We start from the raw sequence: 8,649 nt of genomic DNA, 5'->3' as shown, positions 1-8,649 counted from the left end.
GGATTAACTGTGGACCCAAGAGGAAGCTGTCTGAAAGGGATGTTATGGTCCAAAATCAGGTGTTTCAGTTTCATTGACTAACCCCTGTAAGTCCAAAAAGCAATCAGTTGTAGGCGTACATCTAATGACTAGCTGTGCTGGCTCTCTAAAACTGCACTGCCTTTGCCTTCGGTGGCGGGCAATAAGCATAAATGTTCATTTAAGAAGAAGAGAGCAAAACGAACGTGGGGGAGGAGGGGGTTGGTGGTAAAGGAGAACAAAATGAGAAGAGAAGGAGTGAGCTGAGACAGCTGCTGTCCGACCAGAGGTTTCCTGGGCAGAGGAGAGATGATCTCTGAGTTTCACAGCGTGACTTCCACACACCCATCACCACACACACACAGCATGACTCCTGTGCACTGTGAGCCTGAGCTCACACACACACACACACACACACACACACACACACACACACACACACACACACAGGGAAGGAATGAAACACGTACAAATCATCACTGCGAGCACAGAAATGAAACTCTGACCAAAACTATCCACGGCGTTCTCATTAGAATCAGCAGATTTGTTTTCWTCTGGAGGCAAAACGCAGAAACACAAGAGTTTACTTCATCTCTACCACTTGTTCCATCCAGACAATAATCCAGATTAATATGCTGCTGCTCGTGGTTCATCAGGCGCCTCAAACACATGGGAAATAATAAAACAATCTTGTCATGCCATATTTGTAAACATATCAGCTGTTTCAGTGGGATTCTTACTTAGCAAAACAAAGAAAACTAGTTTTACTTTCTGCAGTGCAAAAGTGCAACATGCACSCRGTGCAAAACTYCARAGTCACTYTTTACTGCTAGCTGCCAACACAAACAGGCAGTTGTGTTTTACCTGTGCCTGCGTGTTTGTTAGCAAAAAACTCTCACAATCCTGTTGATGGTCTTTGATGAAACGCTCAAAAATAGGGTGACCAGATGCCCCCAAATTCCAAGGACAGTCCTTGTTTTGGGTGGTCTGTCCTCAGCTATCCACGGAAATGTCAGAACAAGTGAAGCTGAGAGCATCACCTTTAAAAAATGCTGAAGAGATGCTGGTAACTTGGTGAAAGTTGTATGTGTGCACGTGTGTGACTGTTTGAGATGTGCACAAGTGTAAAAAAAGAGTTGTTCTGATTAGCTGATCATGTTCAGGTTGATGTTATTGGCTGTAAATGTGACATCGTGAGTGAGACACACTTCTCGGTGTGTAGGGGTGGAAAACATTTTCTGTTATGGGTGTGTGTGAAGAAATAGTGTGACGTCACTGCTAGCGATTAGCAAAGGCCCTATAATACAGTACGTAAAGATGAATAATTCTGTAACTGTCCCAGTTCCATCAGTTCATCTAGACTAGACATGGGACGGATGGCTCTTTAAAGAGAGCYGGATCTTGATTTGTATCATCGAGCTGTTCAGTAAAGCTGTTCAATTTTGAATGAGTGACATCATCATGCTGTGTCATCACTCATGACGATACCATGTGTTTTGTCAAGCCGAACCATTTCCCCCTGAGCTGCTGTATTCCACTCCTCTGTMTGTTTTCTGTGAAAAGGTGAAGGTGATTGGTTAGGGGAAAAATAAAAAGATATTACAAAGACTAAAAAAATAAAATAAAATCAAAACCAGGAATGGCTCTTTGCTGTCTGCAACTCAGTTCATGTTGTTCTTTGTTTGTAATCTTGACAACAAACAATCATTTTTTCCACTGAGCTGGTAATGTCCCTGGATTTAATCGTGGAAATCTGGAAATCTGGTCACCTTACTCAGAAAGTTAAAAAAAAAGGTAAATCTTAGAGGTACATCTGCACAAGATTAGCCCTTTGGAGTCAACAATTTTAAGATGGCTGCTACAGCTAATCAAACTTAAGTTAACATGGGGCATGGTAGTRTCCAAGAGTCATCTCCAATATGTAATCTCAGCACTTACAGACAACACAAGATCTAAAGTATGTTTGAAATGTTGGCAGGGTGGGAAATAAAATACCTCAAAGTATGTTAGTATTTTTTTACATTGAAGTACACAGACTATACAACTCTAACTCTCTAAAGTGGTCTTGATCAAAAGTTCTTCAGATCCTTTAGGGTATTTAAAATGTTGTCTTTGCACTACCTTTGATTTGATGTTGCTCAGTTTTTCTCCATCATTATTAAACTTTGACCTGTAAAATTTTTTATAAATGCTCCTAAACTCGTGAGATGAAACATTGTTGAGCAAACTCTAAAGCAGATTTTCAAAAAGGACAATTTTAAATTGGATCTTTAGGTACTTTACTACCAGCAGCCTGTCACAAAAGGGCAATTAGTTTGAATATTTATTATAAAAAGACAAAAGATGATACAGTTTAGCACCAACAAGATGACTGGCATATAGACAATCATCTAAAAAAACATGCATCTCTCAAGTCCRAATATTTCCTTATTTACTACACAAAGTCATGACTTTCAGATGCTGTAGTCACAATGGGCCTCATGCAAGAACATGTTCGTATTCTTATCCTAAATTTCTCTTACTTTTGTTCGTATGAAGGGTTTGTACGAACATGTCATGTCAGATTCAACAAACTCTTCTATCTTCAGGAAAAGTGTGTAAATGAGCTGCGTAAATTCCACCTGTTCGTATCCAGCTGCTCGTGCACGCGAGAGGAGATTAGCATAATTACCACCCCAAAAACACCATAAAAGGCTATGTTTCCTGCCTCGGAAATCAGGAAGTGTCCATTCATGAAAATGACAGCGAAAATTAAAAAGAAAAACTTCACGAGTTCAGAGATTGAAGTCCGTCTGTCAGAGATCCAGAAAATAAAATCTGTCATTTTTAGCAGGTCAGCTGTGGAATGAAAAGAGCTGCTAAAAGTATAAACAGCTGTGTTAAATAATTTTCATTTATTCAGAAGCCACACCGTTGTGCACCGTGCCCCCCCCCCACCCCCGAATAAGCATTTTAAAATGATTTCAAAATATGTCTGGCACTTTGGAGAAAACCCAGGACTCGCTGGAGGGATTATGTATCCCCTCTGGCCTGGGAACGTCTCGGAGTCCCCCAGGACAAGGAGGGTGTCGCTGGGGAGAGGGGGTCTTTCTGATGCTGCCCCCGCACCCAATAGCGGATAAGCCAGCCGGACGGACAATTTATATTGTTAGTCTAAAGTATTACGTTTAAAATTATAACTCTAATTCAAGCAGAATAGCCTATTGTCAACATAATTATGGAGTGTGATTTATTTTCAACTCAAAATATCTTCAAACTAATGAAATATAAAGTTAGTGAAGAAAACCCGTCTGGATAACAGCAGACTGACTGCTGGTAAAATATACGACAGGTCTGGACCACTCGTGAATTTTGTTCGTATCKGAAAAAAATCTTAGAATACGAAAACATTGGTGAATGCCACAAATTCTCCTAAATCACTCGTACGCACAACTTAAGAACAAATCTGTGCGTACGAACGGTTCTTGCATCAGGCCCAATGTGCTGTCAAAGCCAACTACAAGAACTGGAACCAAAAAGTGGCCCAAAAAATTTCAAAGAAAAACTTTGAAAGACCTTTAGAAAGCCAGAAGAACTATTGATTGGKACTCCTTTAAAATATCCCTATAAGTACCTGATGTAAAGAAATTAGTATCAGTTTCACAGTTTTCACCGTACAAGCTTTCAAGTTTATAGTCCTGTGTCTCTCAGCTCAGATTTGATGAATCAGCAAAACACAGATCTACAATCTTCTCTTCTTTGCAGTGGTCTATATTTTTGCCAGTGTTCATTGTTTTTATTCCTTCTTCTGGGTAGGGTTAGCACTCTCAGTAGGTGCTGTGCTTTATGAACACAAATCAGTTTTGATGGTATTGGATTCTGTGTCTGCGCCGGATAGAGAACAAGAACACTAAACCATCCCCTCATGGCCTATTGTTTTGGAGGGGGAATGCTTCGCGAGCCCCTCCTTAGAAGTGTGGGGGGGAGGGGGGACTGAGCACAGCCAGGCTAATATTTAACTAATGACTCTGTCCTCCGCAATCGACTGCCCCCCTCTCACCCACTGCCAGACCTGAGCCTGCTCTGCAGTGAGCGGCGCCGGAGTGTGGCTGTGTGAAAATAGAAAGTGGAAGGATGGGGCTATCTGTGCAGCGTCAGGGAAGAAGGGGGGGGGGGGGCATGGGAGAAAATAACTGTTGGAGAGGCCATAAAAGAGCTGTGTGAGTTAGAGGGAGCGATGGATGCAGGCTGTTGTGTGGGAGGCCAACAAGTCCTGCAGTCTGAGAAAACGCCATATGCTACCTTGAGGCGGGCAAAGTCGAGCGAAGAGGCAAAGGAGAAGCAGAGTTAAGGCAGGAGTGGCTGATTTCCATCAGCACTGATAATATATGTGTCTGGCCTTCGCATTCACATTTCTCATCAAGGTTCTCGCTTATTCCCCAGTCTCCTGCTCAAAGACAGTGGCTATGATGCTATCAGAGGGGAAACAAGAGAAGGAGCTGAAAGAGGCAAAGGAAACAGGGGGCAGAGATGGAAGGAATGAGTGAAAAGGCATAATTAGATAATGAGGTCTACCGTTTGTCAAGAGGRAGAAACAGAACAGGAAGGAGGAAATCTGGAAGGGGCAAGAAGAGAAAAGTTGGAGGAAATTAGACATGAAAACGGGGCTGAAAAGTGAGGAGGAGGGGACAGATATGAAAGATGCAGCAGGGATGATTATTGTTTTGGTGCCACAAATGTGGACTGAAGCCCCTGGTACTCCCAGGCAAATGTAGTATTAGTCACTTTAATAATTAATAACCCTGGGAGCATGTTGTTGGAGCCATGCGTTGACCTATTTCTCTACCATTTTTCACGACAGTAACATGACCAGAGAGCTGCTACCCCCCTTCGTCTGTACCTTCCTTTAGCAAGGTGGGGGTGGTAGGCCTGAATCCTCTGGGTCAAGCATGGTCATTTATTAGCCACATTTCTCAGGAGGCGTAAAAGTCATCTCGCTGCTCTTCTCAAAGCCTGGAAACCATGCGGGGAGACAGAATAGCGGCCGTGGCCCAATGGGCCTTGCTGACTGAATGTCCTGGTGAAATATGAAGCCCATATGTGGGCCGGCCATCTGAAAGAGGGACCCAGCAGAGCTCCTTCAGGCTTTGATGCTCATCACCACAAAAGCAGATGGCAGTGTGCTGGTTTTAAAACTTTTTTTTTTGTAACAACCCCCYTTCTCCTCTTTTATCCAATCCTATCCGGCCTATTAGCCCCCTGTCTGTCATGGTCTAACAGCCTGTGCTTAGGCCCCGGGGGGCTTCCAGAGCTATGGAATGAAGTCAAGCTTCCCCATTGACACAGGTCTTTGGGCAGCTTTGAATAGAAGTCAACAGAGTGAAAAGGCATGTTTTAGAAGACAAAATGGAATAAGGTGTGGAGTGAATCAATACTGCAGTGTTGTTTGGACTTGAAATGCTTTGCTCTCGGTGCAGCTCAAACAAAGCATTGCTGACTGCAGGTGGCAATGAATTTTTCCCCCCCCTGTACATTTGGTAAAAAGCAACAAAAGGCTGCTTAATGGAAAAGCAACTTCTATGCATCTGTCTGAAAAGATTGTGATCAAAGCCGAGAGATAACCAGCTGTGTGCAGCAGCAGCAGCTACTCTCCCCTAAAACAGCCAGGATTTGTCACTAAGATGCGATCTCGACCTGTGAGGTTCTCACAYCCGGGTCATTTCCAAACCAGCAAGCTAATCAAGGAGTTCAAGTCAGGCACATTGTTAAAAGAAAATGTTGATCCTGCTGTCCCTCCAGTTTCCAGCYGCAGCCTCTCTTTGGCACAAGCCAATTAGCTGCTTGATTCCGAGCCGAGGATGGACCTCCCTCCATTTGATAATGTGGCACTAATCAATCCAATCATCAATTTAGGCACAAAAAAGTTGAGCAGAGATGCAAAAAGTGCAACTAGAACTTAGCTCACCAGCATCTTGGCGGAGGASTGATTGTGAACACTGAGACGTAGGAAGAGAGAGAACAGGAAAGAAGGGACCGGTGGAAGAGAAGCAGGACGAGTRTAGGTATACTGCGTGTTGTTTACTCGCAGTCTCTGACTTGTACCTCCKTTCTTTCACCTCAACACAAGCATGGCTCACTGAAAGACTGTCCAGGTGAAAAAATATATATACTAAAGTATATTAAATCTAAGTATACTTTAGTATACTTGAAGCCGCACTAATCATCAGTATACTTAAGGAGTGCTATTTTGGAACAACTAATTTAATACTAAATATACTTTAGTTGTATGTAAGTTGTACAAAAGCACAATTTTAAGTGTATGAAGTATACTTTTAAATACTAAAATGGAACAACTTCAAATATACTTAATACATTGTAAGTATATAAGCATTAAAAGTGTACTAAGTTTATTTGAAGTTGTTCCATTTTAGTATTTAAAARTATACTTMATACACTTAAAATTGTGCTTTTGTACAACTTACATACAACTAAAGTATATTTAGTATTAAATTAGTTGTTCCAAAATAGCGCTCTTTAAGTACAGTGATGATTAGTGTGGCTTCAAKTATACTAAAGTATACTTAGATTTAGTACACTTAGTATAATATTTTTTCACCTGGTTTGGCTCTTTGAAAATGTGACCAAACATAATAGAAAATATTATTTTTTTTATTTTCATACAACAGAAATCAATTAATACAAAAGTAAAAAAAAATGTAAAACGTTAGCTCATGTTAGCCTGATGTTTACCTAAATATTCAATTTTTTTTCTATGGTCTTTCTCTCGAACCCATCAGAATTACCTTTAAAGAAGTTAAAGAATATATTATAAGATTTAGAAAAATATATGCCTGAATAGTTCAGTTGTAGTGGTTTTTATGAAATGTGGTGTAAACTACAGTATTTTTTCTTGTTTACATGAATACGGCCTTTTCATTTGTCCTGATGTGTAAAAATACTAATAAGTAATCAAAATGACAATATATTTTTTTATTGAATAACATCAACTCCACTGGCTATAAAGGTTCCCGATAGGGCCTCGAAAAGGCTCACGGACCAGCAGTTGATAATCACACTTGTAACTTTTTTTGTGGCTCTGGACACATTTGATTAGTGAGACAAGGAGCAGAAATGGCTCCTTTGATCATGAAGGTTGCAGACCCCTGTTCTATAGCATGCCAGTGCACTGAGTGGCATGTAAACAGATTTATACCAGATATATCCCCTGAAAATAAGGGACAAAAGTCCAATTTCTTGACAGACGTAAACATTCACAGATACTCCAAAACAYTCATTTGCAGCAATGAAATCACATAAAAACAAGCTCCCAACCACTGTGTGAGTTTGCTTTGTTTACTTGAGAGCCGCTCAGTTCGATCAGACTGTGGACGAGCTAATGAAGTCTCAACGTGCCGTCTGTCTGTGAGGTAATTTCCCAAGATGCCTCTGTGTCTCACTCCSTGTGCTTTGGCCGGTAAAGACAGAAGATCAGCACCTGAGATGCTGGACAGGAAAAAAACAAAAAACGTTAAGTCTCCTTMGCCTCTTTCACAAAATTACACACAAGACACAGTGTGGACTCTGTCGGAACTATTAATGTGGACGTGTCACTGAAGTCCARTCTTCAGGGAGTTACTGACAAGTACGTTAAATACTCACACCTCATGCTGATGTAATCCTGCTTTCATTTAACTTGTTTACAGATTAAACAATGARTCCAAATACCTACTGAAGGTACATATGTTCAAGGGAAAGTTTAGATATATATGTACATATGTGTATGTTTCATATTACAGAGTTATTCAGCTAAAAATATTATGGTTTATTGGGTTTATTACTGAAACGGCACCATGCCACATCAGAAGAAGTGATGTTCAATACCCTTGATTTCCTTTCCAATTCTGACACTGAGTCAAACTTCACCTGGTGATACTGATCCAAAACTGATACTTAGTACAAATACACCTAATGCGTCTGGTAAATCTAATAAAAGTAGTGCATTTTAAATCCCTGCTTCATAAACAATATAAGAAATCAGTCATTTTAAATCATTTTAAACTCAGATGTATATTGATGTAGACTAGCGTCCTCGTTAAATCATAAAAAAGAGGTGAAAATGGTGTTTTAGACAATATTAAAGAAACAAAAATAATAAAACTATTAAAATAGATTATTGCTTAATTACCAGGGACTGCCATAAAAATAAAAACTTCATATTTATTTCATGGATCACGAACAAAAATACTGAACATATAACATCTACAGACTGAGCATATGTCGCTGCGCAGTGGTGGGCACAGTTCCCCTAAAGCACTAAAGCACTAATAGGGGAAACTATGTAATTTCCTGATTAGTGCTTTAGGGCTTTTGCTAATTTTAAAAGTAAATAGTGGATTATCACCTGCTAAATTTAGAAGCACTAACTGAGGTCAATAAATGCTATTGGTCAATGTTAATGTTAACAGCTGAGGGTGAAAGCTGTCAATCATTTTGTTCATTTGTGTCACTTCTCCACCAGGTGACATATTGACAATATATGAACCCAAATACGGCTGTGGAATGTCAACGATAAGTCTTAAGAGAGCAACATGATAATATGTTGTCTGTTCAAGAATGTTCATGGGTTGACTGGGTTATTTTAGTGCTTTAGAA

The 8,649-nt window shown here is 40.4% G+C and overlaps 1 long non-coding RNA gene across 2 annotated transcripts in view; it reads right to left on the bottom strand.

Moving 5' to 3' along the window:
• LOC106517713 (uncharacterized) overlaps positions 1-8,649 on the bottom strand; it is a 44,582-nt gene that overhangs the window by 24,359 nt on the left and 11,574 nt on the right. For both annotated transcript variants that reach the window (XR_001310234.1, XR_001310235.1), the window contains exon 3: positions 7,355-7,500. This is a non-coding gene — a long non-coding RNA (uncharacterized LOC106517713). The remainder of the gene's footprint in view (positions 1-7,354; positions 7,501-8,649) is intronic.

This window comes from Austrofundulus limnaeus, unplaced genomic scaffold, assembly GCF_001266775.1.
Source record: "Austrofundulus limnaeus strain Quisiro unplaced genomic scaffold, Austrofundulus_limnaeus-1.0 Scaffold52, whole genome shotgun sequence".
NCBI classification, from domain to species: Eukaryota; Metazoa; Chordata; class Actinopteri; order Cyprinodontiformes; family Rivulidae; genus Austrofundulus; species Austrofundulus limnaeus.
This window is presented reverse-complemented; position numbering and strand designations above follow the sequence as displayed.